We start from the raw sequence: 13882 nt of genomic DNA, 5'->3' as shown, positions 1-13882 counted from the left end.
AAAGATAGTCAGAACCCTGAGAGGGTTGATCACGTTCCCTGCACATCCCCAGGCAGGAAATTAAACAAGCTTGGTACTGAGTAAATGCAGAGATGAAGTTTACACAGCTTTTTATACAAGCCAGAGTGACCTTCCATTAAGGGCGCTTTGTGTACTCACGCATTTAAGTCATTGGAAAGATTATAAAAGGGGCCTCCGAGGCCACCTTTGACTGGCAGAGGTCACAGGGCTGTGAGCTCGCAGAGACCTCTCTCCCATTACGTAGTTATTGAGTGGCATGCATGCCTTTCCTGATGCCTGTCTGCAGAGACTGGAGGGAGATGGGGTAAGGACATCCTCCTGCCGTCAGAGCCATTGGCAGCTGTTGAGGGGAAACTGGGGAGATGGGGAGCATGGAGCCCCAGGAGTTTGTAGACTTTGCTGAAACTGCTGTGGTGCGTGGGGAAGTCATTTCTGTTTCTTCTCAATGTTTGGGGACTCACTATGAAATCACTAGTGTCAAACAGAGGTGGGGTGGTGGTGGTGAAGTTTGGGGGTGAAGAGACTCCCTGTATAGGGGGTGGGTGGGCTCATACTTCTTCTCTGAGTGCTGAAGATGCCCTTTTTGCAGAACATATTTTTGGTTTGGGGATTGGTTTGTTTACTTATTTATTTATTTGTTTGTTTGTTTGTTTTTCATTTATTTTTGAGACAGGGTTTCTCTGAGTGTCCCTGGCTGTCCTGGAACTCGTTCTGTAGACCAGGCTGGCCTCGAACTCAGAGATCCTTCTGCCTCCCGAGTGCTGGGATTAAAGGCGTGTGCCGCCACTGCCCAGCTATTTTTATTTTTTTAACTGCTTTTGCCTCAGCATCTGATTCAACCTGAGGACAAAGAGGAGGTGGCGTGTTTCTGGTGTAGCACACTCCCCCTTCCGTGGGACTCCTCACAGCTGGCTTGTCCATTCTCCCAGCCACTTGCCTAGTCTCCTTTGGGAAACTGCTTCATTTTGGAGTCTTGGGGGCATTCGTTGTTTACTTCTTAAAATGACCATTCTTAACTGGTCACCTTAGCTAGGTCACCAGGCACTACACTTGTAGAGATTATGTATAAAACAACAGCTAACTATTGCTAGGGATGATGGTTTGGTTCTCCTGGGAGCAGCTTCAACAATATCCAACTAACCGCATAGTGACATTTCTTTTTCTATCTCTTGATTTCTTTTGATTATGAAGAGGAAAAACTCCAATGTGATTCTGTTAGGGGAGGACCTCTGAGAAGCATGGGAGCACCATGCGGGATGGGATGTGCAGGTGAAAGAAGCCACTGGGCAGTCACAGCACTGGGACTCTGGAAAGGAGGACCTGAGAGGAAGCACTTCAGACTAAAATGCCATCAGCCAGGCCTGTGAGGAGTTCCCAGGCAAACACGGCCCCACTGGAATCTCTGTGAGGCAGGATGTAGGACGCAGTGGCAGTTTTGAGCTTGCTGATTCATCGAAAGCTCGGGCTGGGGCTGGTGACCCTTTGTGGTCTGTTGAGTTCTGGGAGAAGAGACAGGTGGCAGAGGCTCACCTTCCCTCAGAAACCTCCTCGCTCAGCCCTGACCCCAGCCAGCCTGTCCTTCCTGCCTGCCCTTCTGAATCTTGTTGGTGTCTGGGCCAAGGTGAGTGCCCCCTTATGGTCAGTGTCTCCCCCTTTTTTTCTGTTTTGTGTTTTGTTTTTGTTTTTCAAGGCATGGTCTCATACTGTAGCCAAGCTGTCATTGAACTTGGGACAGCCCTTTTACCTCAGCCTCCCAGGTGCTGGGAGGTTACAGAGGCAAGCGCCACCTGCTCAGTGTGTCACTTCTGTGGTCAGTAGTGTCAGGCCCTCCTGAATCTCAGGCTTTGCGTCCTCCTTGGGCTGACCATCTCTTCCTCCCTCTCCTATTTTTGCTGGGGTTGCTGAGCCTGGAGATCACAGCAGCTTCCTGCCTTTGCTCTCCCGAGGGAGGTCCATTCTCAAGGGTGGGTCTAAGTTGAGTAAAGCCTGGAGTTTGTACATTTTAGGGGTGCACTCTGAGAATAAGACTCAGGACTCAGTTTTTAAGTGAGCATTTATTTAGTACAGGAAACAGGTCAAAGGAAATATTTTGTTTTTTAAAATCTGACAAACGTGCCACGTATAAGAAGAAAACCAAACTAGCCAGCTTAGCTTTGGGCCTGTGGTGGTTTGAATGAAACTGGCCCCCATAGGCACATAAGGACTGGCACTGTTAGGAGGTGTGTTCTTGTTGGAGTGGCCTTGCTGGAGGAGGTGTGTCACTGGGGGGCTGGCCTTTAAGGTTTCAGATACTCAAGCCAGGCCCATTGCCACTCTCTCTTCCTGCTGACTTTGGATCTAGATGTAGAACTCTTGACTATCTCTCCAGCACATGTCTGCCTGTGTGCCGCCATGCTTCCTGCCAGGATGACAATGGACTGAACCTCTGAACTGTGAGCCAGCCCCAATTAAATGTTTCCTTCATAAGAGTTGCCATTGTCATGGTGTCTCTTCACAGCGATAGAAACCCTAGCTAACACAGAGCCCCAGAAGAAAGACCTGGAAGGACATTCCTTTAGGCTGTGTAACTGGCCTGACCAGAGGTGTTGGGATGGTCCCTGTGACCCACAGTCAGCCCACCCTGTGGCTAGGGGCAGCAGGAGCTGGAAAGACACTGGTCTGCTCAGCAGAAGGCTCGGGTGAGGGGCATGCCGCTTTGTCTCTGCTGCCCCACACCACACTTGGGCAAGCTGGGGGGGCTGGTACTACTCGAGGTGCCAGGGGGACAGGCTGGAGCTCCCCTCAGGGACAATCCTGGTGATGCAGAGGCAGGTGCCTCTTCCTTTGCCTCACATCACTCCCAGAAGACAAGGCCAAACCTCCAATCTCTGACTTCCACAGAGCCCGACTTCACAGTATGCTCTTCAGTAGGAAGCTCTTCAGTAGGAGCCTCTGGTGGCTGGCCTGGCCTCCACAGAGCCCAACTGTGGACACCAGTCTGGTTACTTGGGCATCTGCTCTTGATACTAGTCTCCCCAAATCCATCAAACACAGAGCAGGCAAAAAGAGGCAGAGAGCCCGTGTGCAGAAGGATATTCATTTAGGACTTGAAACTGTGCTTTTTCCCAGCAGCTTGGTTGGTCCCCAACAAAACTACAGTCAGTTCTCTGTATCTGCATGGGCAGGTTCAGCTGGCTGTGGGCAGAAAATATTCAGAAAAGCAAAATGCTGTTTCTGTATTAAACAAGTGAAGCCCTTATTTTATTTTATTTTTTAAACTCTGTGAACGGTACAGTATAATAGCTAGTTAGGTAGCATTGACATTGAGTTAGGATTATAAATAAACTATAGGGCAGTGCGCTGGATGCGTTACATGCAGACAATGTTCCATCTTATACCAGGTCTTAGGCATTCAAGGATTTGAGTATCTGAGGCGTCTTGGAGCTGGTCCTTCTGGGACAATGGTTGTACAAGGTTTTATTCTCTTGTGTTTCAATAAGTCCCTCCAGGGCCAATGCCTCTCTGCTCCAAAACGTCCCTGTTGCGATGATCCGAGAGGGACAGCTCTCACCTCTTTCCTTCATTCTGCCTCGGGGACAGTACTGTCCTTTCCCAAGGAGAATTTGCAGGTTAGGGTGAACTGCTGTGGGGACTGTGGCTATGGGTAGGGGCAGAAAAAGGACCCCTGACCAAGGCAACCATGCAGGGGTCATGAAGACCAGAGGGATACTTCCTGTTAGCCTTGGCAGGGAGGGAGAGAGGGACACACAGCCCATGGCCTGACTCGTGATGAAATGTGGAAATGTGCGAGTGAGAAGCTGTCCTTTAAGTGGCATTTGCAAATCTAAATCTGAAATTCCACCAGTACTGCCATACTGTGATGAGGGGACCTTGTCCTCCTCTCGGCTCCCAGCAAGGACACTCAGGCTCCATCCTGGGAGTGAATTGTGGCTCCCTGTGTCCCTGTTCTGCTGGGGCCAGGGCTTCTCACACCCTTGCCCAAAGGAGGCTGGGTGGCCTTGTCTGGGGCATGGAAATGTGGGCTGTATCACGCAGTCAGAGGGCTGCTTCATGGAAGAGCCTTGTAGATCACAGTCCCTCATAGATGATGCTGGGTTTCAACAGGGAGCTGTGGGACCCAAGCAGATAACCTCGAGTGGGCTGAGCCTGCCCACATCAACAGGGGAGGGAAGGCCATTCAAGACATGCCAAGCCACCATCCACCTTGGTCCTCCATTCTTGGTCACCCACTCAGGTGAGCAACCAAGGGCTGGGCCTGTGTTCACTAGCTGTGGTCACAGTGTCTCCTCCTGGGACTTCTTCTTTCCCATCAGAATCACTTGTGCTTTTAAAAGTTAATGGTCTCTGCCTTAGTTTGCTCTCTGTTGCTGTGATACACGTTGATCGAAACCAGGAAAGGGTCTATTTGGCTTACAGATTACAATTCACAGAACAGGTTAAAGCCGGGACTGAAGAAAAGACCATGGAGGAATGCTGCTTACTGGCTGGTGCTCGAGGATGTCTTTCTGTACTCTACGAATATATGTTGTTCCCATTGGTTAATAAATAAGCTGCTTTGGCCTATGGCAAGGCAGCCTAGAGGCAGGTGGGAAGTCCAAGGAGAGAGACAGGAAAGAGAAAGGCAGAATCTAGAGAGATGCCGCCAGCCTGCCACCCAAGGAGCAACACGCCAGCAGACCAGTAAAGCCACGGAACACGTGGCAAAACATAGATTAATAGAAATGGGTTAATTTAAGATATAAGAGCTAGCTAGCAAAAGGCCTGCCATAGGCCATACAGTTTGTAAATAATATTAAGCCTCTGAATGATTATTTTATAAGTGGCTGCAGGACCGCAGGGCTGGGTGGGACCAGAGAAAACTTCTGGCTACAGGCTGGCTCCCCGTGACTTGCTCGGCCTGCTTTATTATACAGCACAGGCCCACCTGCCAAGGTGTGACACCACCTAGAGTGGGCTGAACCTGCCCACATCAATCATTGATCAAGAAAATGCCCCCACAGACATGCTCTGGGGGGCTGGAGGGGAGGGAGGGCATGTGCACACCATGGTACTGGTTAAGTATGAACCAGGGCATCCCTGTGTTTGCTAACACCCAAGATCCTCCCTGGTAGCCAGAAAGCAGTCAAACTGTTCAACATCAACTGCCCAGGGGAAGGGACAGCATTGCAACACTCAGCTGACAGAGAAGGTAAAATGTTGGCTTTTCTGTTTCACTGTCAGAGCATTATGAGCAAGGAGGGCCAGGGCTGTAACTAGCAGCCCTTCTATTTGGCATCTTGCTTCACCCCACCTTCCTGCAGGTTTCTTTGTGCCATGCACACACTGCTTAACCTCACTGACATCCGTGAATGGTGACAACACTTCCCATCCCTGAAGTTAGGAACCACTCCCCAGATCTTGGCGAGGGTACTTAGAAGAGAGAGTTGGTTGGGAGATACAAGGGCCTTATATATTGGTTGGTCAGTGAGAGGAGACTGAGGGGTTCTCTGCCTTAGGATGGCTAACAGAAACCCAGATAGTATGGGGAGAAAGAAAGTGCTTTTCCTGACCATCTGTAAAGAGTATGGCTAGCACTCCCTAGCCCCACCAGGTGTGAGGTGTTGGGATAATCCCATAGGTTTACCTGAGCACTAGGCTTTGGTTGCAGCCTGTAGCTGTGAAGTGGTTTGGAGGCTTCCAGGTCAGTGCCTGGGAAGGAGTGGAAAAGAGGCCAGCTGTGTTTTGAGGTGTTTCCTGTGGGGCTGAGGGTCCGAGCAGCAGTGACCTGAAGGAGGGACTTCAAGGAAGCACCTGAAAAGTGAGTGGCATGGTGGATGCGGGTACAGACAGGGGGGTTCATGAGTGGGAGGTCCTCTGCCTGTGTGTCAGACCCTGACTAGTGCAGTACCAGGGCAGTGGCTGTGTGTACTCTGAGCTGGGCTGAGGTGTCTGCTCCTCAGAAATGGATCAGGAGTTGGGGCTCCAGCCAGGGATTGACTAACAGAAAGAAAAAAAAAAACTTATATTTTGTAGCCAATTGTTCCATGGATTAAGATTTATATAAATATGCAAAGACAACCGTAAGCGAATGCCTCTTAGAAACTACCCCCAGAGTGGATGGATTCAGAGTGATTTCCTTTTTCTTTGAGTGCTAAGGACTTTGGAAATTTTGGTTTGCTTTTTGATGAAAATGATATTTTAAGAAAACAGCACACACTGGAACAGCTAAAGCAATTTGCTTTGCCACTTCTCTCCCATCTCTGGGGTCCCCATTCCTTAAGTACCCCATCTGTGCCTGTTCCTCCAGCCCCTGCCAACCTGCAGACGGCAAAGGCTGGCATGGGCTGGGCGCTGCAGGGCAAGAGTCTCACTGACGATGCCAGAGACAGTTCATCATGAAGAACAGTCTTCTCCCCTCTGCACTCACTGGAGAGGACGACAGATGGATGGATGAAGCCTTGTCATTTAGGGTTTGGGGAGAAGTTCCCTCTTATCCGGCCAGTAAGAGGGCTGGGCCAGAGGGTAACTGGGTAGGGGCTTTTCACACCTAGCCACACTAACAACCAGCCTCTCTCTGGCCCTGTGGAGCCTTTGCTCAGAGAGAACCTTCCCAATGGCAAAGGCAACAGAGAAGCCCACCATCAGCCCCGGCCTGTTCGGAAAGGGAAAGCTTGCAGGGTTGCTTTAAGGAATCCCACCAGGGAGGGCGGGGATGGAAATAGAAGTGGGGGGGGGAGGGCTTAGTGGGCTGGAGGGACACACAGGCTGATTATTAAAGATCGAATTACCTGCTCTAATTATGAGTGCTCTTTAACAACACAGCTCTTGACGCAGATCGGAAGTAACTATCTTTTCAGTCCCCAAGAGGAGGAGAGAGAGCAGGTAAGGAACCAGCCACCCCTCCTCGCCACCTCTCTCCCCTATTGTTGTGGTGGGGAGAGGTGTAGACCCCACCCCTGCCCAGCCTGTCAGTCTTCCATTCAGCTTCCTCAGAGCAGTGTGTTAGGGATGAAGATTGCCCTCCCCCATTGGAGGTGCCAGACACTTTGGAAGTTTGTTTTGTAATCCTGGCAGGTCATCTGCCTTGGTTCTGCAGCCTGGGTATCCTGGCCTGAAGGTCATATGGACCCTCTCCATGTCCTAGGGGATAAATGACGTCTCTGTAACTCTAAGAAAAGGGAGAGAAAATCCTCACACAGCTACCCCTGTTATATAATTGCATACACTGCCCCTTCCTCAGGGCTCTAGCAATGCCCTGGCTGTGGGGATGAAGGGTGTTAGGCTGAACTACACAGCCCTAGCGCTTCCTTCTTGCTGTTTCTAGTGCTTCATCCCGTCTTTCCTACATGCTCACATCCGAAACCCTTTTCTAAAACTAGATCAGCCCCGCATTGGTCTGCCTAGAGACTGGGCCAGGATCGGGGCCTGGTCCCTTCATTACCACCCTCCCCTCGGACAACCTGACAACCATGCCATCTAATGAACTTTCATTTTATCAGTGGTCCCACTCAAAGGGACACTTGCCCTACTTAAGCTCCTTTTATGAAACAAGGACAGCAAATCCTGCCCTGCCCACTCCATTGGGTTGTTGTTAGGACTAAACGAGACAAACGATAGGAAAGCTCTCAGATGCCATGGGGAAATCTAAGAAGGCATCATTTTCGTTTCTCGGACAACACATTAGCCAGCTTTCCATTCAGTATAACTGAATGCTTGAGATGATTCTCTTATTTTAAAAAGGTTTATTTTGGCTCACAGTTTGGAAAGTTCCAGGACATGAATGGATGATTGATTGCATCTTAGGAAGTGTGTCAAGGCAGCTCACCATGATGGGAGCATGTGGCAGAGAAAACCACTGACAGCCTGCGCTAGGAGGCAGGAGAGAAAGGGGAAGCAGCCAGGGTCTCACAGGCCCCTACAAGGACATACCCCAGTCACCTCAGGACCTCCAACTAGGCCCTAGGTTCTACCACCCCCAATAGTACCACTCTGGGACCAAGCCTTTAAAACATGGGCCTTTGGGGGACAGTCAGTCAGTTGCAGCAAACAGCAATTATTGTTTCCTTTTGCTCTGTTTTCCGTGGTGGCCACAGCTCTTGTTAACATTCCAGGGCTCTCCTTACCTGTCCCTAGGCTTACTCTTCTCACTCTAGTGAGACAGCAGCAGTCCATGCAGTCCCGCTAGTCTTTACACAGTGCATGTGAGCTGAGGTAGAGATGGAGTGAACTGCCTGTGTCAGCCTGTTCAACCAAGTATGCATCCTCCTGTCTGATGACCAAAGCTGCTTGGTGTGTGTGTGTGTGTGTGTGTGTGTGTGTGTGTGTGTGTGTGTGTATGAGTGTGTGTGTGTGTGTGTGTGTATGAGCATGTGTGTGTGTGTGTATGAGCATGTGTGTGTGTGTGTGTGTGTGTTGATTTTACTGGTGTCTAGAGACAGGTTTCTAGCTGAAGCATGGCTGGCTTGGGTAGGTTGGAAGCCCTGACTACAGTTTCAATAGCACCTGTTGATGTGAACTTGTTGGATAATGTTAATGGAGGCAGCTAAGGTTCATGAGTACATAATTATTTGGGGATTTAGTCATGAGATTGCTTTTCCACAGACAAGTAGCATGGAGACAGGATACAGCTTAGTGGTAGAGTATTTGCCTAGGATCCAGGAGCCCCTGGGTTTATTCTACAGCGCTGAGAAGAGGTTTCTAGACCATCCTCTTTGTTTTAATTGTCTGTTCCTGGGTATCATCTACCTTAAACACAAGTTCTTAAATCAACAAACCCTACAAACATATTTATTATATGTATGTATGTATGCCTGCATGAGTTTATGTGTACCACATGTGTACAGGTGCCCTTGGAGGTCAAAGAACATTGAGTTCCCTGGAAGTGCAGTTGTAAGTGGTTGTAAGCCATCTGATGTGGGTGCTGGAAACTGAACTCAGGTCCTCTGCAAGAACAGTGCTCACTCTTAACCACTGAACCATCTCTCTAGCCCCCATGCAACAACATGTTTATTCTCAGGATCCTGTGGCTGACAAGGCTCTGCTGGGTGGTTCTTTGGCTCTCTGGGGCTGAATCACCTGTGGGCTGCTCTCAGCTGGGGCTGAGCTAGATTGGAAGTACAAGAAGCCCCCGTCTCTCTCTGATCATACTTCATGAGGTATGCGAACTTATTTACAACATGGTGCTTGTCATGCTGTAAGGCAAGCCCCAATGATCATGAACTCATCAAACTATTGCTTGTGCTATATTTGCTACTGTCTCATTGGCTAATGCAAGTCACATGGTTGGGCCAGGCATGAATGTGCAAAGGGATTCTTGGAATTTGAGAAATGGAAGGCATGTATCATTGGGGCCATAGATGCCACAGTTCAGCACAGCCATTTCCCCTTTCTTTCTTGAGGAGTCATCCAGACACTCCACAGAACAGATAGTACAGCAGCCACAGGCGGCATCTGAGTCTGTGGTAATGGAGCTGCCTCAGAACAGTGCATTTTTCAACTGGGACTTGGTGCTGATGTCCACCCCGCATGTCCTATGTAGGACTTGCCGGAGGTCACACATACTCAGACTCCTCTGCCACTAGTCCTTGTGCTCCGAGCTGTCTGATGCTGCCTCTTGCTCACTGGCTTTGGATGTGACCTCCAGTGAGGCCCATCATGAAGATGAAGCCTCCAAACATCTTTGGGTCACCTGCAGGTCTCTGCCACGAAGTGGACCTGTATGGAATTACTTGTCTGTCCCTCCCCACTCGCCCACCTCTCTTCTTCCCTTCTGGTTCTGTGTTGGGGCTCAGCATCACATTCTCACCTTCCAATACCCCTCCTGTGTCTTCTTTAGTGGAGCAGCATGGTGTGAGTTGCACGCAGTGGGCTTGGGTACACTTCTTGTCTCTTTGGAGACTTGACCTGGGGCTAGCTGTGCATAAGAGCTGTGTGCAGATGGACAGCACTTAGTGTTGTGGTTTGGATGAGAAATGTTTCTGATAGGCTCATACAATGGAACACTTGATCCTCTGGTGGAGCTCGGGGAGGTGATGGAACCTGGAGTAAGTCCCTGGAGGTGGGCTTTGAGGGTTCATATCCAGCCTCACTTCTGATCCTGCCATGAGGCTATGCCTTCCCTGCTGTTAAGAACTCTAGACCTCTGGAGCCAGAAGCCAAAATAAACCCTTTCTTCCTTAGTTGTTTTGGTCATGATGTTTTACACAATAAAATCTGATGCACTTGGTATCCTCACACGTCTGTGCTGTCCTGTTTCCCAGGAGCTGTTGGTGTTCCAAGTCCTCTGTATCCTATGTTTGGGCAGGAGGCAGACTGCAAGGTCGGCATTTGGGAGATGCACTGAGAATCTGTGTTCAGTGCCTGGAAGCTCCATCTCTTCCTCCCTCTCCCTGAAGCCTTAGGGCAAGTTAGATCATGCCATCTTGCACTGCTGTGAGAGATAGACAGACAGACAGACAGGCAGGCAGGCAGGCAGGCTCAGGAGTCCCAGGACATAAAACTCATCGGCATCTCTGGAGGAGAACTACCATGGGATGCATGGCCTTTTCTGAAGCACAGAATATTCATTGTATTCACGTTGCTGGTGACAGACGATGATAACACTAAGTCTTCTAATGGGACGCTGAGGAGCCAGAGAGGCTCTGATGAAATGCTCACCTTCAGCAGTTCCGCACTGGCTTGGGGACAGATAATCGGGAAGGCACTAGGGGCTCTACTTCGCTAGTGCCTTTCTGGGATTGATTGGTGCAGAGCCGAAACCCTAGGGCCCCGTTCTCTGCTGTCATTGAAATGATCCAAAGAGCCACCTCCTCTGCTCATTCAGGTCTGGGCATCTGAAAAATAGCGAGTCAGAGGTATGGTGGCTGTAATTCTGCTCCTGATGGTCTGTGCACATGGGGAGCTACAGATGTCCCCAGAATCCAATACTCACTTGTATTTATGTAATGCCAATAGTCAACTCCACCAGCCTGTACAAAATGAGGCTACATAGGTCCTATTTATAGCAACAGCATTACCAGCTAGAAATTGATCATCCGCAGTGTCTGTCTACTGGTTATTTCTGGAATATCTGAGGACTGACCCCACAAACAAGGGTAAGAATGTGGTCACCATGCCTGCATCATTTCTGACCTCTCTGCTTTGCGTCCTGTGTGGCACCTCCATTTCCAGCTGCTTCCACAGGGGCCAGAGCCAGAAGCCTGGGCAGGGCAAGATAATTCTTCTCCTAATCCTGAAGAGCCCAAATACCCGGGCCACTGAGCAACCCCACCAGGCCCCATTCCGAGAATACTCTCCTTGAATTTTAACTTGGTTCTCCTTGTCAGCTCAGAAATCGTGAGCCCTCAAGAGAAGTAGTGTATGTGAACAGCATCCGGCCTTGATGTCTAACTGTGGAAGCTTGAAGCCTAGCCCAGGGAAGGGTGGGCAAAGGACTTAGGGTGATGTTTCTGTATCTAGCCAGACCCAAGAGATAACTGAGGGACACCCACTGCAAATTAGCTTGAACAAAAGTGGCATTTGTTTGGTGGTGAGATAAGAAGTCACATGTAACAGGTCACCAGGAACGAAGAGCTGGAGGAAGCAGGCAGCAGGGGTGGTGTCACCGAGGGACCCACTCCTCTGCACTCACTCCTACCTCCCTTTCCCACTTCCTTTCTCTCTTCCACTCCTTCTCCTTGTCCCCTCTACAGCTCCTTTCCCTCTAGTACATTTGCAGACAGCCCCTCTCCACATGCCAGGGGAACTTGGTACATGTTCTCTTGGTCAGCACCCTGTGGTCACATGTATATGTGAAACTCCATGTTGTCTTGCTTTGGTCAGCTCTTGACAGTGTGGGAGGACTGTGCCTTTGGTTGGCTGTGCTCATCAGGAGGACTGTGCCTTTGGTTGGCTGTGCTCATCAGGAGGACTGTGCCTTTGGTTGGCTGTGCTCATCAGGAGGACTGTGCCTTTGGTTGGCTGTGCTGGCATCAGGTACTGGCTTCTGTTGGCTGAGGTGAGAGCCGTTCATTGCCTGTGTAAGGTCAGTATCCCATGCTCAACGTCCGCTTTCTTGGTTTCTGCATCTGCCACATCTTACCTGAATCCTGCATGGCTAGACGTGTTTCCCCCATTCCCTGCCTGCCCTGAGAAGGTGGGAGCCATTGACACAAGCTGGTGGCCCCGCAGGCAGCTTCTGCGTGTCAATTGCCCAAAGAACACATGGGCCTTTTGTCTGTCAATGTGGCTGATGCACTGGTGGGCTGTGTTTGCCTCACCTCTTTCTGACTCAGACACACAGAGGATCTGAGATCCATGAGTTTAAATTTACTTTGATAAGAGAACACCAAGGGCTGGAGGAGGGCCCTCCCCATCCTCTTCCTCCTCATTCCCCACAGGTCAGGACAGAGGCTAGGTGCCCACAGGAAAGGCTGAACTGTTCCTAGCTACTTTCATTGGGCAGAGCTGGTCCAGTCAAGGCCCTGATCTCTAGGGTTCCAGGACACCCCTCTTCCAGCTGGGCCTCCCTGCCTGCTGCCTTGGCCTCCCTGTGCTCCTCTGTGACCTCCAAGTCTCTCCCAGGTTGATGGAAAGCACTCTGGTGTGTGGGAGAGCAGGGAGAGAGTCCATTGCCATGCCCCCCAAACTTGTGTTCTTCTCCAAAGGTCTCTTTTCTGTAAAGACTCAAGCCTTTGGGAACCCCAGCTCCTTTAGCTCCCTCACTTCTTCTGGTATCATTTCCTTTCTGAGGCAAAGGAATAGGTGCTTTCTAGGGAACAGCCAGTGGGTGGGTGCTCTTCCCATGGTGTTGTCCCACCCCTGTGGCTCTTTCCTGGGGTCAGCGAGGGAGGGTTAGCCTCAGGATCTTGCTGAGCCTGGGAGCCAGCTGGAAGCGGTTTCATTGAGTACCAGGACAGAGAAAGTTGACGTATCTCTCTACCTCTCATGTGCTTCCTTCTCTCTAGTACTTTCTCCTTGCAAGAGGCGAAGCTAAACAGGAGATGGAGGTGTGCCTGGCTGTACAGGTAGGTCAGAACTCCCTGGCAGTCTCCATCCCCCTCCACTGCAGTTCACCAGTGCCCTTGGAGGAGTGACAGTCCATGACTACCTGTTTGCAGGGTGTCACAGCCCTCCCAGGCCTGCCACCTCCGTGTGAGGAACTTCCCTGGAGTCAGACCTGTCAGGGCCTGGAGGGAGGGAAGGAGGTAATCTTCCACAGGCAGAGGAGTGCTGCCTGCTCAAGCGTGTGAGGTGAGTAGTGAGAATACTCCTGTCAGCAGCAGCCCCACCGCTAATTGGGGGCTTTTGTCTGGGAAATGTCAGTAGGACATGTTGAGTCCTATTAGAAGCCATTGAAAGTGACAAATGACTGAAGACCTCCTCCCATAATCCCTGCTTACCCCAGAGGCTTGATCTGCAGCCTCCCCCTGGGCAGGGAGTGGTACTGTGCTGGGAAAGGCATCCTCCGGGCTAGAGGGAGCGGGCCACATAGCTCAGCCACAGCTGGACAAAAATACAGCTGGAGATGACCTGCATTTTCTGCAAATGCATGGAGCTTTTCAGGGTCTGATGGAGCCTCAGAAATCGGGGGCAGGGCTCCACTGGGTGCCACTCTTTGACTCCAGTCCAGTATGTAGTGGAGACTAGCCTGGGTCCCTCCTGGATCTTCCTTTTGGGTGGTGGTGGCAGGTACCAAATGTACACATTAAAGTTCCATGAGACATCGTGATGCTGAGTGGGCCGAGCTGCAGGGGACAGACGTGCAGGTCCCGACCCTCTGCCCTGTGCTGACTTTCATTTCTGTTCTGCTTGGTATTTACATGAACTGCTTCCCCCGCTGGCACTGGCTAATTTAGTGAGGGTCACAGGCGTGGGGTGGGGGGCACAAACAAGCTCCGGGCTG

Source organism: Peromyscus eremicus, chromosome 5 (genome assembly GCF_949786415.1).
Source record: "Peromyscus eremicus chromosome 5, PerEre_H2_v1, whole genome shotgun sequence".
Taxonomy (NCBI): domain Eukaryota; kingdom Metazoa; phylum Chordata; class Mammalia; order Rodentia; family Cricetidae; genus Peromyscus; species Peromyscus eremicus.
Note: the sequence above shows the minus strand (reverse complement) of the source record.